General features: G+C 37.1%; 1 protein-coding gene across 13 annotated transcripts in view; it reads left to right on the top strand.

The window, feature by feature from the left end:
* Nucleotides 1-20928, top strand: part of ESRRG (estrogen related receptor gamma) — a 408134-nt gene that overhangs the window by 241561 nt on the left and 145645 nt on the right. The window lies entirely within an intron of this gene.

Genomic DNA, 20928 nt, shown 5'->3' with positions numbered 1-20928 from the left:
TGGCGCCCAAACAAAACCAGGCGGGCTGGGGCTGGCGAGTGGCTCCTGAACTTGCTTTCAGCCCGCAGCCGGGATTAAATATTCGTATATCACGGGAGCTGTCACCGATTCATTTTTCTTTATGTCGAGCCACTTACGTAGCCGTGCCTCCGTACTGGGCTGAGGGTGACAGTAACACCGAAGAAAACCCCCACGCTAAGAGCCAGCATCGCCCCAGACGCAGGCAGTGGAGAGGCTGTATTGAGAGGTGACAGTGTATTATAGGTAGATGCCCACTAGCTGTCCTTACTGTCTGCATATTGCATTGCTATTTGTAATTAAGCCAGAGATGAAAAGTGAATTGCGGTGGTCGCGTGTGGGTGAAATAATGCGGGAAGTAACAGATAGCCTGGCTCGCAGGAATACCATTGGGGAAGGGGAGGCAGGGAGAAACCCACTCTAATATTCCGGGATAAATAAAAGAAAATAAATAGACGTAGGATGCTTTCTCAGATGTGGTTTATAGGTCAGTGCACTGTGAGCTGCTGTATAGTGTGAGATAGCTTCGTAAATGTAAGAATGCAGTTTCCACAGCTTTTACTAAGTGACACGTTTTTTATAAAATATGTAAAAAGACGGTAAGTTTTTTGGGTTTGTTTTTTTTGGGGGTGGATGCTCCCCCCCCCCAAGAGCTTTCTTGAATTTACCTTCTCGCAGCTAATTTGAATGATTAGTTTAGATAAGCCTCTTAGAGTAGATGCATTTAAATGAAATCGGGGCACATGTCTTTTTGGCTCTGGTGCAAGATTCAAACTAATTTTTTTCTTTCTCTTTGGCTCAATTAAAAGTCATCTTAAAACACTCCCCATGTATTGTCCTAGTGTAGGGTTTGAGGCATGTGTGGTTGAGTGGACACAGAGAAATAACTAACATTCAGAAACATATCTGCTTCTGTGTCTCAATTAAGAAACCTCAGAGTTTTACACGTTATTAATATAGTAATTATGGTTTGACTATATATTGTAATGTGAGTATGCACGTACAAGCATAAAAACATGCAAAATAAATATAGTAGTTTTTGCAGTTCTTAATGTTATGGATGAGGGCAGAAAAGATTTGATCTAAAAATTGTCCGAACATTTTAGGAGTGCACAGACATCTGTCTGACCGTCACTAGGTATGCTTTGATTTTAAGGCAGAGCGTGTTAAAGAATGCAATAACTTAAAGCCAGCTGCAACCTTGGCTTTTTGCTTTTTCAGCAATAACAATAACACTAATAATTACTAATAGTTAATAAGCTAACAGATGCAATAAATATATCTGCTCATTTTGACATATGTGTCAGTTTAATCATTCTAAATGAATCGGTGCGTTCATAACGTGAAATCTCCTTCAACCTCTGATTAAAATGTAACGTTGACTAAAGGATTATAGAACGGGCTTAATTTTACTGACTGTTTTAACAGTTGTCACAGCTGTTGGAAGAAGGAAAGGCAATTGAAACACTCCAAAAAAGCGAGGCGGGGAGGGAGAGTGGGACTAGTTTAGGAAATTTAAACATGATCTCTGAATGCCAAACATAGAAAACTGAGGAGATTTGTAACTCCAGAAAGCTTCTGTGCCCTATGTACGTTTGCCCTTTGTGGCTCACTTGTGTTTCATTAATTTGAACCCTCAGCAGTTTCCCTACTTTCCCCATTTAAAAATGTGCAACAGCGTTTAAACATGAAACAAGTTCAGCTGTTGCAGCGTGCGTAGATTTTCATCTTAGAGCGCAACAGATAAAATACAGATGACAAGAAATAAAGGCTGTGTAGAATGGCTATAACATTTAAAAAGCGGACGTAGGTGTCACATCACGTGAATACTTCAGTGCAATGATGGTCGGTATACATATTTTATATTTTTCTAATCGTTCTCATGTTGCAATGTGGGAATAGTCTGTGGAGTTACCCTGCGAGTCTGTCTGGGTTATGTTTGTGTACGGGTGAATGTGTGTGTGTGTATTCACATGCATCAGCACGTAAATATATATGTATTTATGTGTATATGTGCCCTCCTGCAAGGGGATTATATGCTAAACATAAAAGAGTTTATGTCAGTTTCACCGTTCTTTAAAATATTTTGGCATAGCTTCTAATTCCTGAAGAATTTTTTAGAAGTGTCTTTCATTTGTAAAGGGAGGAAAGGGGTGGACTGCAGAACGCTCCTTTGTGAAGTGGGAAGCAGCACTTGATTCCACTCCACGGTTTCTCCAGGCTGTGGAGATCTTTAACCTCATGCATTTGTCTTATTAGATAGCTATTTACAGTTGTTATGAAGAAACAAAGCCCAAAGGTAATATTAAAGTCGGAAGTCTCCCGGCCTCCGTACACGCACCCAGTGGGTAAGGTGGCGCGCAGCTCCGTGTTGTGAAGCCAGCCCCCAGGTGTGGGTGAGTGAACAGCCCCTGCCTGTGTTCTCCCCTTGGGCAGCAGGCAGGCCTTGCTCCCTTCTTCCTTCTCTGTTTCCGGTCGTAGGTCTTTGCTTTTTTGGTTTTGATGGACTGCTGGCAAGTTTTTAAATCCTGCAGAAACTATAAAGGGTTTGTGCTGAAATGCCCATCTGACAGCCTTTCATTTACTGGGGTTTGTCCCTCTTTCAGTAATGGTTGCTCATTTTCATGTGTTTATGGTTGTGCTCTTTTATTTACTGAGCCTGGTGCGTTGCAGCGGTAATTAACCCGTGTTATTAGCAAAGCCCTTGTGGATATCCATTAATTCTCTTGAATGGCTGATCATTTTTTCTGTACTTTTTTCCCCCCGTTTTTTCCTAAAGCATGCTGTCCTTTTTCTAACAGTCCTTAAGCTTTAATATTTTCCACAAATTTCTTTCTAAACCGAGGCAGGTAGAAGGGCACCATCCCCATAGTTCCATAATAAAGAATAACTATTGTCTTAACAAACTGTTTTCAGAGATGCTAATGGGAAGGAAAACAACTGGGAGAATCTGTAGGGAACAATTTATTTAATTATTATTTTTCAAAACACATGCTTAATGATAAGAAAAGAGATAAGAATTTCCTTAGTCTTTTTTTTTTTTTTTTTTTTTTGTGTAGCTGCATTAGCTGTTTTGAATATTTTAGCGTTCATATTTTAATCAGATTTCAACTTAGTTAATAGCACTTTGGGCATTTAAAAAATATTGAGCCAGCAGAAAAATACTTGTGCTTGCACTGCTGAGAAAAGATAAGGGCCGCCTCATTAGCCAACCCTACTTTTGCAATTAATTTCAAATACATGGTGCTATTCATCAAATACAGAAGGTAACTTGTCTATGATAATATTTAACAATACTTGAAACCTACTTTGCTTAGAGTAGCTAAAAAGTATGATAAGTCTATTCTCACAGATTATGTCAGTCCATATGCTATGCTGCTATTTCTGTATGTTACAGAGCGAAATTATGATAGAAAAATTACAGTATAAAAATATGAATTATGTATAAGTGACATGATTATTCATTTTACGGAATGTTTTTAGAGGACTGACCCTTCACCTACAGGGAGGTTGCCTGCACCCCTGTGGAAGTGTAAGTAGGAATGAAAAAGACACTTATTTGAACCTTTCAAGGAAGTACCTCAAATAATTATTTTTTGCTTAAGTGAAATGGATAGGATAAGTAGGAAAAAAAAAAAAGGGAGGAACTCTTGCTTCTATTAAAGCTTAAAGTAGCCCCTGTCTATAAGATAAGCTTTGCTATGAATTCTTCTTCATAGCACATTCATGGAGGGAAGAAACAATAAAATGTTGATCCGTTACAAGTGCATATGAGCCTCACGCTACCAAGCTCTCTAGAGGAAATCTGTGATTATGCCGGGCCAGTTTGTTCAGTTTTTATCTCTTTTACATCCACTGGCCTTGTATTAAATTGTCATTGTCCTAAAGCACATGAGAGAGAAATGAATTGCATTTCTCGACATGATCTGACAGTGAAATATTTAGCCTCTCTGTCTCCAATCATACTCATATGTATGTTTGATAGTGCAGGGATGACACCAACAGTCGCTGCAGCTTGACATTCCACTTATTACATGTTCTTTTACATTTTGTGTATCCTCTTTTATACTTGAGTTAGGTAATCATATGTGCATACGGTCATATCTGTAGAAGCACACGTGTGGTTTTGTTTTATATATTTGCATTTTATGTGGAAATCCTCTGTCTATGCATAGCAAGTTTTGAGTTCAAATACATACATATATATCTCTACGCACGTGCGTGTGTTCCAGGTATATAGTGTATACCTTATGTGATTTGTGCAATGTACATCTATTGTGTGTTTGCACACAGACATGTATACAGTAAGTATGTGCAGAGCTACATAACTTCCCTCTGTGCAGCTGCTTGTCAAAAACCTGCTGCTTTTATATGTTTGTTTATTCCTTATCCATGAGGAGAGAGCTGGCCAGCAACGTAGATAAAGTATTTGCACCTGATTTTATATTAGATTCTCCATAGAACCTGGCATTTTCTGTATTTGTACTTTTTTGTACAGTTTTGCTTTTAAAAGAAAATGCTGTATTTTTTTAAATAAAAATTTCCTCTTCCAAATAATTTACATGACTAATATTTATTCATATTCCTGTAAGTTTTGGCTCTCAATCAGAGAACTGGTTTTTCAGCTACATGTGTCCTTGGATACACAGTTACGTTTACACCTAAAGAATATAATTATTTTTAGGGGGGGGAAGCCTCCCACATATGGTTGTTAATATAAATCATGATGTCCTCAGACATAAGTATAAAATACACATTCCATTTTAAAGGTCCTTAGTCCTCACCAAAAATCCTATAGTTTTTTTGTTATGGTTTGCTTGTCCAGAAGTAAAATTACTGTGAAACATTAAAGAAAAATATTAAACTGAGTTATGTACTGCTATTTCAGATAGTATTACTTAATTATTTTTAAAGGATTTTGGTTTGTCTTTTCAGTAGCACTTTGGAGAGTAACTTCGATAGATATGATAGACTATTGCTTTTTGACATGTATATCTTGTGAAACAATTTATGTATTTGCTATGTTACAGAAGCTTTAAATCTCTTGGGTTTGTTTACATAATGCTTGTAATGTTTTTCAATTAATTTGTATTTCCTTCAAACAAAGAAGGGCTTTTCTCTTTGCTATTCCTTAATATAGCAGGTTTGCATTAAAGGGGATCTTGCCTAATTTCCTCTTTAAGGAGCAGAGCTTTTTAATGAGAGCATCATTTCCCACTACTTTTAAAATTGAAATTTTTTTTTTTTTTTTGCTTCAGCTTTCTAGACTTTCTAGGAAAAATCTCTGTTAACATCCTAATGAAAGTTAGAGCGATATAGGTATTTTTACGGAGTGTAAGACAAGCGTATGTTACTCTTCTTTACTGCTGAATATCTAATTCTTACCATGGGTCACCTCTCTGAACCTGTATGAAATCTAGATGGAATTTTCTGATTTAGATCAAAATAATTTACAAGGCAAACTAAAAAATACTATTAGAAATATAAATTCATATTTTTCATGACACTAGCACAGAACATTAAGCATGAAATTGGAGAAGGGTCTCCATATACTGCAGAAAGTTAGTATATCGGGGTGTATGATATAGAGGTTCCTTGTCCTCGGTCTAATCAAGCCATTTATATTATCTTTGTACAGAATTGTGCACATTTATTTATATGATAACCTACTGAAATATGATGAGTTACCTCTATGCGTGTGAGAATAGTATAAATATATCCTTTTATCATAAATTGAAAATTATATTCCCTTTCCCTGACTAAAACCGCTTTGCAGATTTGAGCTGCAGTCTTTATGTGGGAGGAGGGCAGATTTTGTTAAAGGGTTGTGTTCTGAAACCAAACTTCTAAGATAAAGTGATTTGAGGTTTTTTAGGTTATTATTCCATAGGTTAGTGTGGATGTCTCTTACTCCTCTGTATCCTTCCATGTTGCTATAAGTGAAAGAAACCGCACATCTCCTTTTCATCATTTTGATTGGAACTACATACCATATGTAATGTGTTTTGGCAGCACTTACCTAGCCAAAGAAAACAAATTAATATTAGCCATGCTGAGGGGTGTCAGAAGTATCACAGATGTGTCGATTTAGCTTTGCTCCATCACACACTCTTTCCTTAAACAACTGGTCAAGCTGTCGCAAAATGTAGTGTTGTCTACAGTGAGATTCTAATAGGTGTGATCAGAGATTGATGGCTTCGGCGAGTTAGAATGAGAAGATGATGTGGAGTTCCTGTTGCTTGTTTTGAATGGCCTCAGAAAAAACGCAAACAAAAACAAAAAAAAAGGAAAAAATGAAAAAAAAAAAAAATTACAAGCCAGCCCACTCCCTGTGTCTCCCCCCCCCCCCCCCCCCCATCTCCAGCTAGATATTAAACAATTTAAAGTCCTGCAGATACAGAGGTACTGACAAGTGTAATGAAAAGGTCTATCTAAGATGTAGTGCTAACTTTTTCCTGATCATTTCTGAAATTCCTTCCAATATAAAGGTGCCAGGACCAGTGGGGAGATGACGAGGTGGCTTGTTTTATTCAGTCCATCCTTATCCGTGATATTGCTGCTCTTTCTCCCCTTTCCCCATGTTTCTGGGTTTGCTTCTAGAGGTATTTTTGGAAGAAACACTTTTTTCATCTCACACATGAATGTTTTTAAGGAAATACAAGATGGAAAAATCTAATAAAGAAAAATAGTTAACAAAATGGTGAAATCATACTCCTTTATGTACTCTTTAGGTATGCTCTTGGTATAGCCAGTTACTGGCAGTTTGTATAATTCTCCATGTATTGAAAATGCAACAGAGAGAAAGGATCAAGCAATTTTCTGTGTATTCTTCATTTACTTTTTAATTTTTTTTTCTGTCTTCAAATTGGCTGTGGGATTTGGTTTCTGTCTTTTTGGAGGATGAATGCCAGTGTCCTTTTATGTTTAAGTTGGTATTTTCTTGCTTAGATGGACTGTGATATGCTCAGTTGACAAGTATTAATGCTAAAATAGTTTTCAGAGGAATTAATTTCAGAAAGTCTGTGAGGTTTTCTTTAGCATAATTATTTTTTTTTAAAAAGGGAGAAAAAACGTCTTGTAAAAATAAAAGCTAAACCTGTTGTGCCATCTTAAAAACAAACAGATTTAGAGTGTGTTTCTGAAAGTGAATGCACATGGATTGCTAGCAAAATTATCTTCAGAGAATGGCAAAATTCTTATAGGAAAAAGTGGATGATTTCCCCCCCCCCCCCCCCCCCACATCGTGGTAGTTTAATGTTCCATGAATGCAAGATTTCGTCTGCTAAATTATATTCACTTTTCCAGCAGTGAAAGAATTCCCTGGCAGTGTTCTCATAGCAGCCGTTAACGTAGTGGGACAGATCAGATGTTTTGAAGTGGCATGAAATGCCGTGTCTTTAACCAACTGTTCCCGTGAGCGTTGAAGGGGTGAGAATCGGATTCCCAATAACTGAGTAAAGCTCACGAGCACCCCATCGCTCTTCTCACAGGAGCTGCTCGGGCCCAGTTGGTGCTGGGTGATATTTAAAGAGCTGAGCAGCCACTGTCGGTGGCTGACATCAGTATGAATGACACCTGTCCCATCAATCACCAGGCCGTGGTGTCACAGATGGAGAAACAACAATCGGCTGAATTACCCGGCACTGCACACTTGGCTTAATTCAGCTCATTGTTCTCCCACAAATCTAGAGGATGGCTCGGTCTGTGCCGGGAGTCCAGACAGAAGCACAAGATGGGCTCAGGTGGTGGCACGTGCCTGCCCTTTGCTGCTCCATCAGAGGTATTCAGCAAAAGGCTGTCAGTGGGTGGGGGTGGTGGGAAGGAGGGGATCCATGCAGGGACTGAAGCTTCAGCTTCTGAAGAAGGCTGTAATTAATCAAGAGCTGAAACTCAGGATTTCTCCCGGCCTTCCAGAACTTTTCATTTAGCTAGCCGAAAGCGCCCAGTGCACAGCCCGGTTAACGTTTAACTCTTCAAATACTACGTTGTGGCTGTCGTTCCGAGAGGAATGAAGGGAGCTTTCGAACACATTTCCTATGGCTATGCAGTGAGCAAAATCTTCAGAGCTGTGGCCCTTCTTGAAGTGGTAGATCTTTTATTATTATTCAGTAGTTAGTACTGAAAAGTCAGTATCTGACACACTGAATGAAAAGGAGAGTTGGCGAGAGGCTTATTAGGGGGGGAGTGTTGTTTTTTGTTTTTGTGGTGGGTCTTTTAATCTCAGTGCCAGACAAAAGTTGGATCATGAGAAATCATGGTCTTGTTCCAGACAAAAACAGTAAAGGCACTTAAATGCTTTCAGACACTGTAACCATTTTCCCTTCCTTTCTTTCTTTTTTTCTCATCCCTTGCAAATCAGACAGTTCCTAGAGGACAGGAGAATAAAATAAACAGAAAAGCAAATAGAAATTATTTCTCTGCTCTTCAGTCCTCTGTCAGGTATACTTTGACTACATGTGAATCCTAGTGCTTCCATGCGCTTTTCCAAGTAGCACCATGTAAATGTAAGTGATCATTCTTACTTCAGAAAATTTTTCTCTTTTTTTTTCGCACCCCTCCTTTTCTTTTTTCTCCTCACATCGCTTTTGTGTTATGTGCTATAGAGTGGCTGTATTTTTGTTGTCAGCTAATTCACTGCTGCTTGTTTTTGTTACAGCTGATGTCACGCAGAAAACCTGTAGCATGCCAGAAACAGGCTACAATGTATTGAAGACGCAGCTTATGTTTGATTGTGTGTAAATACAGTTAGTTAGTTGGGTTTATCTGATAGCCTGGCAGAAAGAGAGAGGAGCAGTACAAACTGTTTTCAGTAACTGTGCTGTTCATACACCTGATAAGATTGAGAGTGCTTTCGAACTACTGATATGCTTTGAATAAGAAAAGAATAATCACATCCATTGGCACCGGCTTATCAGGAATGAAGTAAAATGCCAGCACTTTTACATTAGCAAAAGTAAATGTTTTAGACACTTTGGGCCTTTTTTCCATTTAAATTAAATAGCAGGGTGCTTTTGAGTGTTCTGTAATGAATGGAAGGATTTATTACCTTGACAAAATTACAGGTGAATATGTTGAGAGAGGAGTCCTCGGCAACAATAACAGCTCTTTTGATAAGTGGCTACATCTATTCATGCTTTTGGTCCAGAAATTCAGTAATTTTATCCTCTCTCACTCTATGAAGTGCAGTGGCTAACTTACAGTGTGCAGTTCTTCATAGTGTAACATACTCGAACATTTTGTAATATACTGACAACACATTTGAAATTCAGCACGTAACACGGCTGTTCATGAAATAATGCTTGATCATTTACTAGTATGTCCTCTGCCTTCAGTTGCTGTGTATTTTTGTGTTTGAAAAAGAATATATCTCAGAGCCTTTGCTGGGAAAGCAAGGTATGATTCATCATTAGCTTACCCCAGCAGGCACGAAGCATGCTCGGATGCACTATTATCTTCTCAAAGTTCATGGATTTTTGTTTCTGTACCTTTTAATTTTTTTTTTTTTTTATTTTGAGGTTCTTTTTCTTTCACGTGCCTACAATTAATTTTGGGATATTCAGATTTGATGAATGATAGTGCAAGAGCAGATTTGATTGATTTTGGATTATTATTGATTACTGTCAATGAGATCACTGTGACACTCTGAAATCAATGGTATGTGATTAAACCACTGTTCTATACATTAGGCAGCAGTGGGAATTTAGGAACTGAATGTTCACAAGCTATAAATTGAGAAAATGTTCAGATTTAAATAGTCCTTTGTTTGGCATTTACTCACCAAAATATGTTTCTTGGGAAAGTTAGTTTTCCCAAGTGCAGGCTTTCAGTAAAAGAAAGGTCATTGATTTAAGGTTTATTAAATTTTAGCTAAAAACAACTGGCTCCATTTGGGTGTAAAATAATTTAAGTACTTACTGCAGGCAACCTTCATGCTTTAGAGCTGTTGCTCAAAGGTTTCATTCTTCTATGAAGATGTCAACTGTAAATATAAAAATGCATCACTGAAAATGTAATGGTTTAAAGATTCAAACTGAAATAAAAATTCCTGCCTGGGGAAAGCACTATAATCAAAATAAAGTGGTCTTAACTTTTTTTTCTGTGGAGGCCATACTTGAAAAGAGTGCTTGAAGGCAGCAGGTAGTGAGGTTGGTAGGGAATGCCAATTTTCATTTATTTATTTATTTATTCTCCCCCTCAGATGATGATAGTGTACCTTTGGAATCGGCAATACACTTCAGCCCCTAATACTAGACAATATGTAAGCTGCTGCCGCTTCTGAAATATGGTATCCTGGCATTTAAGTCAACTTTATAATCTGGCAAAAACCCCACCTGGCAATATTAAAATCCACCTTCTGAAGCACTTCTATTTCTGAAAGCTTTTTATATCCTTTTATATCTTTTTAGCATATATTAAATGTCTTAGGAGCAGTGGCCTGGATGTACACTTGATGGATGACTGGGGCGGGGCTTCTCCCCCCCCCCCCCTTTTTTTTTTTTTCTAATTTTTTAAAAATGTGTGATACTTGCATATTAGGTCATGCTGGAACAGGAACACTGCAGATGCACCTGTTTGACAGAATTACTGGGGGGGGTTTGTACCATTGTTAGATAAGTTACAAGAGATTTTTCAAGGTATGAAGGACAGCCTGCTGCCAGGCTCTTGCATCTGTCTTAAGGAATCTTTTGCTTTTGCTGGTAGTGCCCTGATTCAACACTAAATGGAAAGAATGCCATTCATTTTAGTAGATTTTGGATCAGTCTCTATAATTAATTTAAAAAAAATGAATGATTTGGTAGTATTTTAAAAGAAATCAATGAAGAAATGGAGCCTGTGTCCGAGGATTCACTGCCAGGAAGTGACATTTGCACCAGTATAGAGTTGCCTAAGGGAGTGTGACCAGGAAATACTAAGATTACCCCATAATATTTTCTGTGTGAGCTTAAAAGCAGTGTTGGCATTATGCCAATATCTTCAGTCCTGTGTTGACTAAAGAGGAAGTAGAAATGCTTCAGGTGGAGATGGTAAGACAAAGTGAGACTGACCCCTTTTTTCCTTGGTTTTACATTTGTATTGAAAGAGAGGTTGAAATGCTGAATTTACGTGAGGATTGAGTGATCTTGGTTTGTTTCTGCTGATGAATTTTGGATGAGAAGTTGTAACATGGAATACATATATCTGCTTGGTGTGTATTATCTTCCTATATAGGCAGAAACACCTTGGTGTTCCTATGCAGAATTAAAAAGTCACAAAGGATGGTCATGGTCATTCAGCACGTCTTTCACCATGAGATGCAAAATAAATTTTAATAGATGGAGAATTGCCTTGACTGGCCTCCCACCAACATTTTATTTATGAAGAGGTTCATATAGTGTTTAAGAGATATAGGAACTGGCTCTTGGACAGAGAGCATTTTTCTGCTTTCTCTTTTGTAGAAAGAAATAGGCCAAGATGGCATAACAGGATAAAGGAGCCATAGAGAGTTCATTCTCCAAATATTCTGATGCTTCTTTATGTTATTCTAGTCATATAAAGAGTGCCTTAAAGTAGGTGTGAAAGTAGTATGTCCTGCCTTCCATTTTAGGGACTTTTCTAGCACAACACTTTGTTGTAGATAATGGTGCCTATATCTGAGTCTCTGAGTTAGTAAAGTTGCATGTGATTTCTATCCCTGATCTCGATGCACAAATTGCACACCAAACAAAGGGTTTCTGTTGTAATTAGTTTTCCTTTCCTTGATTTTCTTACTCTTTCTGGATATGAGCACTATTGTAATTCCAAACTTATTCCTTTAATCACAGATCACCTTTTTGTCTCTGATAAACCATTCAGTATTCTGTACAAATGAAGCCATATGTGTGTTTTACTGTTGGGATCAATGGGAGGAAAATCTGACTTCCTGGCTTTTTTTTTTTTTTTTTTTTTTTTAATGCTTAAATGTGTCGATCAGCGTTGTGATTGAAAAAAGAAGCTGTTTTCTAGAACAGTACCATTTGAATTTCATCTGAAAATATGTTAAAGGAAGTTTCTTGGAAAATCTGCAAAAGCCTGTTTCTGTAGAGGTTCACAAAAGGATGCTTTATCAACATTCAGTACTTCTGTTAGAGCAAAGCCCATTATTTTCTTGGGCACAAAGGAAAAGGTTTGTTACGCAGCATATATTTATAAAGGTTGTGTCTATGAGATTTTCTCTAAGATTTGCTACCTGGAGAAGAATTAGAAAAGCTAGGCATGAGGACTAAATATAAGCATGTGCACTTAAAAGCCAATTTTACATTTTGAACAGTTGGGAGTAGCATAGTAAGGAAAATGGGGCATACATGTCAGTTCTAACCTTTTACAGTTTTTGCATAGCAGTTGGGGTTTTGTTTCCACTTTAGTGATTAGTTTTTTTGTTGAAGCTGGTGAGGATTGTCTCAGAGCAGCACAAACCACAACCCATCAGCGGGCTGCTAGTCGGCAGCAGGTGTGAACAACATAAAACAGGATTAACGCTGAACCAGAGTGTGCACTAAAAACAGAACCCCTGCCTTGGTTTTACAAGGGCAGTAAGGTAGAAGCACTCTTGTAGTGTTTACTAAACAGTGTTCAGTGGACTATGTAAATGGCTCTCTCAGCTGCAGAGAAGTGCAAGAATTGTTACGTATTTGAGATTTTTAAAGGCACTTTTTCCTCCTTTAAGAGTAGACCTCTGTTAGTGTCAAACCAGAGGCAGAGTGGCAAATGTCATGGTGTTCAAAGTTAGTGCTTCAGTTTCTGCAGCAGAGGGAAGGGAGGATGGAATGTCAGCATTCAGCGTTTAATTTTTTTGGTCACTGACACAGGGGAGCAGGTAGATTATATTGTCTTTTTGAAATTATACCTTTATGATTTAGGGTTTAATGTCTGCTTATTTCTTCTGTACACACTTCCTTTTAAAAGGCAGCTTTTCCATTCCTTTGCATTTGCATATTTGGGAGCTTTTAAAGCCATGTGTTTATTATATCTGTTACATTCAACATCAAAAATCTGCTCTGTATTAAAAGTAAGGGGGATACATTTGCAGTGGAAGCAGAATTTACTTGTTGTTATATATTAGGATTGTTTATATGCTACTCCCATTTCTCTGCTTCTATCAGTATATTATCTGACCAGAGAAATTTTCATGTTTTAAGTAAAGATATGTTTAAGGTGACGTAATTTTTTGTAAATACTGTGTGCAATTCTACTAACATGAGGGTTTGTTTTATTATTGTTGTTGTTGGTTTTTTTCTCTTTCCCATTGTTCCTGGACCAGACTTTGAAAAGAGGTTAGTATCTCTCAGGGTGCATTTGCACAATATGTATAGTTTGATTTGAAAAAAAACCCCCAAAACAACAGAAAAACCCCCAAACAAATAAAAAGCACAAAACCAAAACCCCAACCCACAAAAAACACAACTCATTTTTCCTGAAGTGGTTAGCATTTTCAGAAGTTCTACAACTTTGGCCCTAGGAAAGCTCATCAGATCTTCTGTTTGCAGAACTCTAATGAAAATTTGATCCTTTTTAAAATCGACTTGATGGCATTTATATCAAGTTCAGTTTAAGTATAATTATGTCTTTTCTATGATGCTGTCATGGGACTAGGATTGACAGTTACTTTCCTCATAGAACAGAATAAAGTTTTTTATCATTCAGTGTTCTTTCTTCAGCAGTAACTTCTTGCAAATTATCGGATTATAGATACATATTTAGGCATGAAAATTTTTTTACTGGAATGCCTTTATGAACAGCAGCTGCTTTTGTAGGGTCCACATCCTGTCTTCACAGATACCCGTGCAACTGAATTCCTTTTGCTGTCAAGATGTCCCTATAAACCTTTTTAGAGGTACAGGTCTGATTTTTGAGGGGATACCTCAAGCTTCAGGTGATGAGGGCTTTGCTTATGCATGGTGTCCACAAAGCAATGGCAAGCATTCCACAATCAGGAAGACTGCATTCAAAGTTTAAATTTGAAGTTAAAGAGAATTGAATAGGTTTGAGAGCAAAAAACAGCCATAAGTTAATACAAAACTAGCTTGAATAGTCACACCACTTTATTAATTAATGGATTTAATAAATCCATTAAAAGCAGTTTTTTAAAACATTACCTAAACTGTGAAAATATGTCCAAACCAGAAGGAACTTGGTATCAGTCTTGAGGCCTTTACCATATCAGTTATTTAATTCTTTTTCCCCTATTTTTTTCCCTACCTACAGTTAAATACACAGTTTCAAGAATATACATGACCAGTTTCAGCTATGAGTTTTGCTGATGAAAACAGAAGGCTTGGGAAATCTTAATTTTTCATTGTATTAACTTCTTATCAGTAGTGGAACAAGTTTACCAGTACAATACATTTTTTGATTTCAAATTTGGTTCTATGATTGCTGCTCCAGTAGTGTGTGTGTGTTCCTGTTGTGACAACCTGGCAGTGGCTCAGAGGTTTATTTTTAAAGAGGCTGTTCCTGCATGTTCAGAGTTCTGTTCATCTATCGTTGTTGGGAAAACAGCTTATATCATCATAGTGAAATCATGACTTGTGTGATAATGTTTGTAAACTGACTGTAAAGTGCACAGCTTTTACTGTCTCTATTCAATGTTGTAAACTAGTTACTATAGCTTGAAATGCTTTTCTGAAGCTGGTAGTGCATAGTTCACCATTTCTAGAAGTTGCTGGTATGAAAATCTATTGCATAATTTTGTCAGTTTGCATGTATGATCCCTGGATTCTTTTACCTTTTTTCTTTTTTTTTTTTTTTTTTTTTTCCCTGAGAGGTGGTGGTATAAAACTTTAAAGTTCAGTATTTTCAGTTAGGACACATAAGCAAACAGAAGTTGTGCTGATTATCCAGAGTTTTTCTGAAGTGCTTAACCTTTTTGTCCTCAAAATCAGTCAGGGCATCCCATGAAAGCAGTCTGTCCATGGAGGTTTTCTGTAATTCCTGGCTTCTGCCAGGTCAGAAATAAACAAGAATAAACTTTTTGATAATACTGCTATGTCTTCTCCCTGAGCCAGATGAAACTAGATGCTATATTATTGTGTTTATTATTATTTGAGTCCCTACTGAATGTGTTTAAATCTCTGACGAGATAAGTTTCTGTTTGTTTCAGGCTTTAGTTTCCAGTTTGGACCAGACCTTGTTTACCCATACAGGTTTATTTACAGTCAGTTCATTTTTTCCAGTTATTCCAGTATGCTCAAAGGGATCAGAATCTAACACAGAACATGTATCGACTTACACTTTTTCTTTTACTTTCATGTAATTATTCTGATTAAAAAAAAAAAAGGATATTTTGACTCAGTAGTTGAGTGCGATTGCAAATCAATTCCATATGATTTACCCTGTTATTATTTAGTATTTCTGTTATGGTAGTATATAAAGGCCCCTGTCATGCTACTGTGGTGTACAGTGTGTAAATATATAGGTCGTTCCTATTCAGAGCTTTGGTGACTACAAATACAAGTAATTCATGAAAGCTGCAGTAAAGGGCACAACATGCCTTTTCTGTTTAATATGGCAAGAGCAACCATACTCTATGTGTGCATATATAGTTACGTAAAATTTGTGTGTGGTTTTGTATTTTAATTTAAAATAAAAGTATTAACTTCAGGCTAACAAGGAAGTACGGATTGTTTTATTGTAGATCAGCAGAAATCTACCTGGCTTTTGAGAGAGAGGTGGGTGGTTTCCTCTGTGTCAGTTCAGAGAAGGTGCATTTCATGGAAAGGAGTGAAAAGCACTGTGAAAGGGAGACAGACCAGGGAGCAACACAGGCTGCTGTTCTTGACATATCACAAGGGGTGGAAGAAGAGGTTGGAGAGACACATCTGGACAGTATTAGGATTGCATAGAGCATCTAACTGACCACTTACATCTAATACCTTTTTTCAATATAAGTTTTAAAATTCGTCCTTGAAACAGTGTTTTCAATTAATACTCTGACTCAGTTGCCTGCTGATTTGAAGAGTATGAAGTTAATCTCTTCTGCTCATTTGGACAGCAATACATCTTGTATAAAAAGAGTAACTTCTGTGGTACAGTGATACTGATGCCAGTTAAACTCTGCTAGATGTGTCATCAGATGTCTTTTTTCCCCTCAGTTTCATGTGTTCTTGCTCAAAACGCATATTACAGTTTTTTCTTACTGCCATCTTCACTGTGTTTTGCCCAGTGGTCCAGAGACGAGAGCAACATATTAAAATGTTAATTTTTGCAGTCAAAGGAAGACTTACTGCCTCAGCTTTTGTTTGCATTTTTCCTAGAAGTATCAAATCTTTTGTAATAAACTCTTGGTATTATATATCTCCTGAAATGGGAAACAGGAGAGATTCAGTCAAGGAACATACTACACAGATGGAAACTGAGGCTTTTCACTGTATGTATAATAGCTGTTAAGACTTCATCTAAAAACTGTGACCATGTACCAGAAGATACATAGATTTATATAAGAATTAGAACAGTTACCTGTGAAAGGGTAGAGGTATTTGGAAACTGAAGCTGAATAAAAATTTTTGTGAAGTCATGAGTTTTAAGATCTTTGTAAGATTTCAGGCCTATTTTGTTTTATGCACACTACTTGAGGGGCTTGCTGGAGAATAGAGATGGACTTTTCCCCTTTAAGGGAAGAGGGGAGATGCTTCTTACACTCTCTAAGTAAATTGCATTTTGGTTTAAAAAGCAAATAAGCATCTGGTCATTTATTTAACTAATTCATATAGTATTGTATGTAAGGGTTTTTTTCCCTCTGCGTACTGCTTTCTGCTACACTGATGATAATGTACCTGGAAGGAAAAGGCAGTCCAAGCTGAGGCAGCCAGCGTCAGACAGGGCGGTCTGCCATCTGTCCCACCTGCTGCATTCATGTGTCCATCTGGTTACTGCAATAGCTCATTGCAGGCTTCAACAGAAGAACATTCAGGCTGAAAAGAAGGCAGTGTGAATTATTTAGGTAGCTAGTGTAAATAAAGAGAGGGGGAGAGGAGCGAAGGGGGGGGGGGCTGTGAGAGGGCGAAAGCACTCTCTTACTCCTAGATGCTTTGGAATGTGTTAATGCATGAGAGCATTTGATTTGCATATAGATTTAGATGTATAGATCATTGTGAAGATTACAAGCCAATGAGTTTTATCTAGATTTAGATAGCTCTCAGCCTGGTTTGCACATAAAATATAGCCAGTTTCAGGAGGAGAATCTTTGGGGACTTTAAACCTAAGTGAAACTGATGAAATGTAATGCTTTTAGGTATTAATTTAGCAGAAATAAAATATTTCCTTTAAGGACTTTCTGTGCCCTTTGTTAACCAAGAATTTATAACTACTTTGCATAGTCGGTGCTTTATACACACTGTGTGGTTTTGATTTGGTTATAGTTAGTTACATTTGTAGTCATCTGTACTTCATTCTAAGAGGAAAAGCAGTTGACGAATGCTTTTCCTTTTCCTTTTCCTCTCATGTTTGTCAGCTGAAGATTAAATCTAGTCATCAAACAAATAATTTTCCAGTTGTCAGTATGTATATTGTTACACAGACAAATATATATATGCTTTTCTGCCTACATCAATGTACATAGAACACTTAAATATTTTTAGATATTTTTAATGGGGGTGAGTAAACAGAATTTCGTGTTGTTAGTGACCTTGAAAAAATATGTTTATTTTACAGTTGCTTGCTTTAATTTCAAAATGACAACCAGAAGGTTTAGACTACAGTGGATTATTTATTGCTAAAATTGAATTATTTTTAGAAAAGATAAAAATCGTTAGTGCTAGATTTGAGCATAGGAGGAAATTCATCATTCTATTCTGAACATTTTAATGATAGCAGGGTCTTGTCAGATAATTTTTTTTAAATGTGTAAAACATTAGTCCAATGCTGTGCTTAAAAAACATAAAAGATTGGCTTCATATTTTGATATGTTTCCTCATGTCAGATTCTTCTTGCTCTCAAATTTTAAATGTCAAAGTTTCCTGGGCCAAAGAATAAAACCAGGATCATCTTAAGAGGAACTCTTGAAATTGTGGGAGGGTTTTGTGTCATTGTTTTGCCTGGTTTTAGATCTGCAGAAGAAAGGGACATAGCATCTTGAAATGCCAACAGCCTGGCTACTTCTCTAAGATTTGCATGAAATTCAGCTGCAGCCTTCAAAGGGATTTGAGTGGATTGGATTCTTTAAGGTTAGTCCATGTCAAACCTATTAAGTTCAATTCACATGCAAAACCCTTTTTACGTTTTTTTTAAGCCAATAAGGCTCTAGCTACTATTAAGGCTACATCATGTACTTGCAGTACTTGCAGTAGAATGTCCATGGTAATGGATCACCCTACTGGCACGTGTAACTAACCAGTAATCCACTTTGTCATCTTTCAAATTAAAAGGTTATGTGTCCTGTATCTTCCTCAGATTGAAGAGGTTTTGTTGGCAAAAGTTGAGATCCTGGAGACTATTTTAAAGTATCTGAGTCAGTGTGAATATCCATCTTCCATCTAAAATGTGATCCCCCCAGTAAATGAAGATTAATTTAACCTTTGAAAGTAACTTAAACTCTATGTTCTTAACTTTCCAGGTCTTTGAGTTCTCCTTCTTCCTATAGATTGACTCCACTGTTAATGATTTTAGGAGTACAGTGTATGTTCTCTGGTGAAATCAGGAAACAATTGCAGGGGGAAAAAAGTGATGAAAATATTTTATGGTGTATAAAAGGATTAGTGACTACATCAGAACTGCAAGGACATGACTTTCAAAAGAAGAGTTTAATTTTTAATTTAAAAGCCAATTGAAGGAATTCTATGCATTTCAAACATTTAGGCCAAACCATCTAAATACCACGTGCAGAATTTTTGAAGTCCACCTCCTCTGAAAGGAGTACCAAATGAAGACCCTTTGCCCCTATTAGATATTGTCAGAATAAATGGATGTTAGTAGGAATTTGGGTTAAATAAGGAACACCCAACATTGTCTCAGGTTGCTTCTCGTTCTGGAACTTTCTGTCCTGCATGAGGTCTGCAAGATTTGCCCTTCATTTTGTGAATGGCTATGTATTGTTATGCTTTGGTTTGAACATTGCACACGTTTTTGTAAAATGCTGGCTAGATCCTGTAACCAGGTGAGCTGAATCTTGAAAGCAATTGTGTGTTTACTGCACGAAATCAAATTAATCCGCTTCCACAGTGGTTGCACTGGCACCTGGGTCTTCAGTATCCAGCAGGATGCTGGATTCAAAGTTGTATTCTGATGTCACTCAAGCTCACTGAATTTTGCTCAGTTTTAAAGACGTAAGTTAGGAGAAAGTAGTATCTTCTCCCTGTACTTTTTCTGATCGTGGTGTTTGAACTTTACACTGCATGCTCAAGGTAAGCACTGCTTTCAGTTATGTTTAGATCAAAAATGGATGATTTCTGTGTACTGATTGAGAACAGATTATCTCCCATTGACTTAAGGTTCCAGCTGCTCCAAGTGTTTTAAAAATATACATAAATTAGAACAGGAAAAAATACTTATTTCCACTGTTTATATCTTAAGGAAAGAAGCAAGCATCCCATGACACATACTTCATGTTTAGAATGCCCTTTTTTCTAGTAAAAGCTGAAGAAGCTGCTCTTTAAATGAAACACTGATTTTTGAGACTTGATCCTGCAAAGCATGCATGCGTAAGTCACTTGATACAGGTAGTAAATTACCTGGCTAAGTACTTGGAGGGAGGGGATAATAAACCCTTTCCAGTTGGCCTGGTTCACCTGTTTCTTGTGCAACAAATACTTAGATTTTCTCAATATAGAAAAGAATAAGATTAAGAAGTACTGTAATTAATTGTCGTGTGTTTGGCTTTTTTTTTTTTGCTTTTGTTTTAAGTTTTCAGCATCCATTTAAAGAACTGAAGTTGCTCTGACCTATGGTCAGAATTCTTTGTTGCATTTCAAGACCTCCGAGAGTAATTTTTTTAAAAAGTACCTAAACTGGGAATGTTTTAGCAGGTAAAAGATACATGTAGGATATGGAATTTTGTGTTTGCATGTAAATTCTTAATTGTTCATCTAAACATTCTTTATTGATAACACTTAAGCCGTTCAGGGTTGTGCAGAGCTTGCAGCTTTTAATACTGATGCCTTGTAGTATTAATGTGGCTATTTACAGCGTTATTAATTATATGGGCTAAATAGCAAATAGTAGCATTTATGTTGCTATTTGGTAGTGTTCCATAAAGCACGCTATTTTCTTGCTTGTAGGTTAGTGAATTGTGTTGTTACATGCATTTTTCATGTGTTAGTATTTGGGGAGGTAAAGTTAGTATTTTGCTGAGGGAGTAAAGGGGATGAAAAGGCTGTCTAGATGTGTGAATTCTCTTTTCCTTGGCACCCACAACTTTGTTGTTGAGAATATTGTAAATATCTCATTGAAGAGTATAGTCATGTTGCAAGAATTATGTATCTGTGTTGTTTGGCGGGGTGGTTCTTCTGACAAAAAAGGTGATTTGCTATCATATTTCTTTAGTGTGTTGGAGTAAATATAAAAAACCTGTACTGATACTACTAACTCGAGGTAGAAAATAACAAATCTGGCAGAAATTGTTTGACTTTAACAGCTTCTAGTAACATAAACAGAGGTAGTCCTCCTTGTTCTTGTTTATACTTGTTGTTGGCAGTCCCTGGGTGGAAAGTAGAATGGAGGGAGCAGGGCCGAGGGAGAAAGGTTAAATGGCAGAGAGGTTAAATTGCTTCAGTGACAGATTCTCTCCAGAAAGGCATTGAGTTGTTTTAAGAATTAGTTTGGGAAGATTTGAATTGAACCCACTTCTGTACTGTTCATATACTGCATTGCTAATGCTGCCAGTCTCTTGCTTTTCATAAAATCAAAATTATTTTCCAAAATGAGTAGAGAGACCACTGGGGAAATTTTAAAAAGCCAAGAAAA

This window comes from Strix uralensis, chromosome 3 (genome assembly GCF_047716275.1).
Source record: "Strix uralensis isolate ZFMK-TIS-50842 chromosome 3, bStrUra1, whole genome shotgun sequence".
Classification (NCBI taxonomy): Eukaryota; Metazoa; Chordata; class Aves; order Strigiformes; family Strigidae; genus Strix; species Strix uralensis.
The sequence above is the reverse complement of the archived record's forward strand: the minus strand, read 5'-3'. Positions and strand labels throughout refer to the sequence as shown.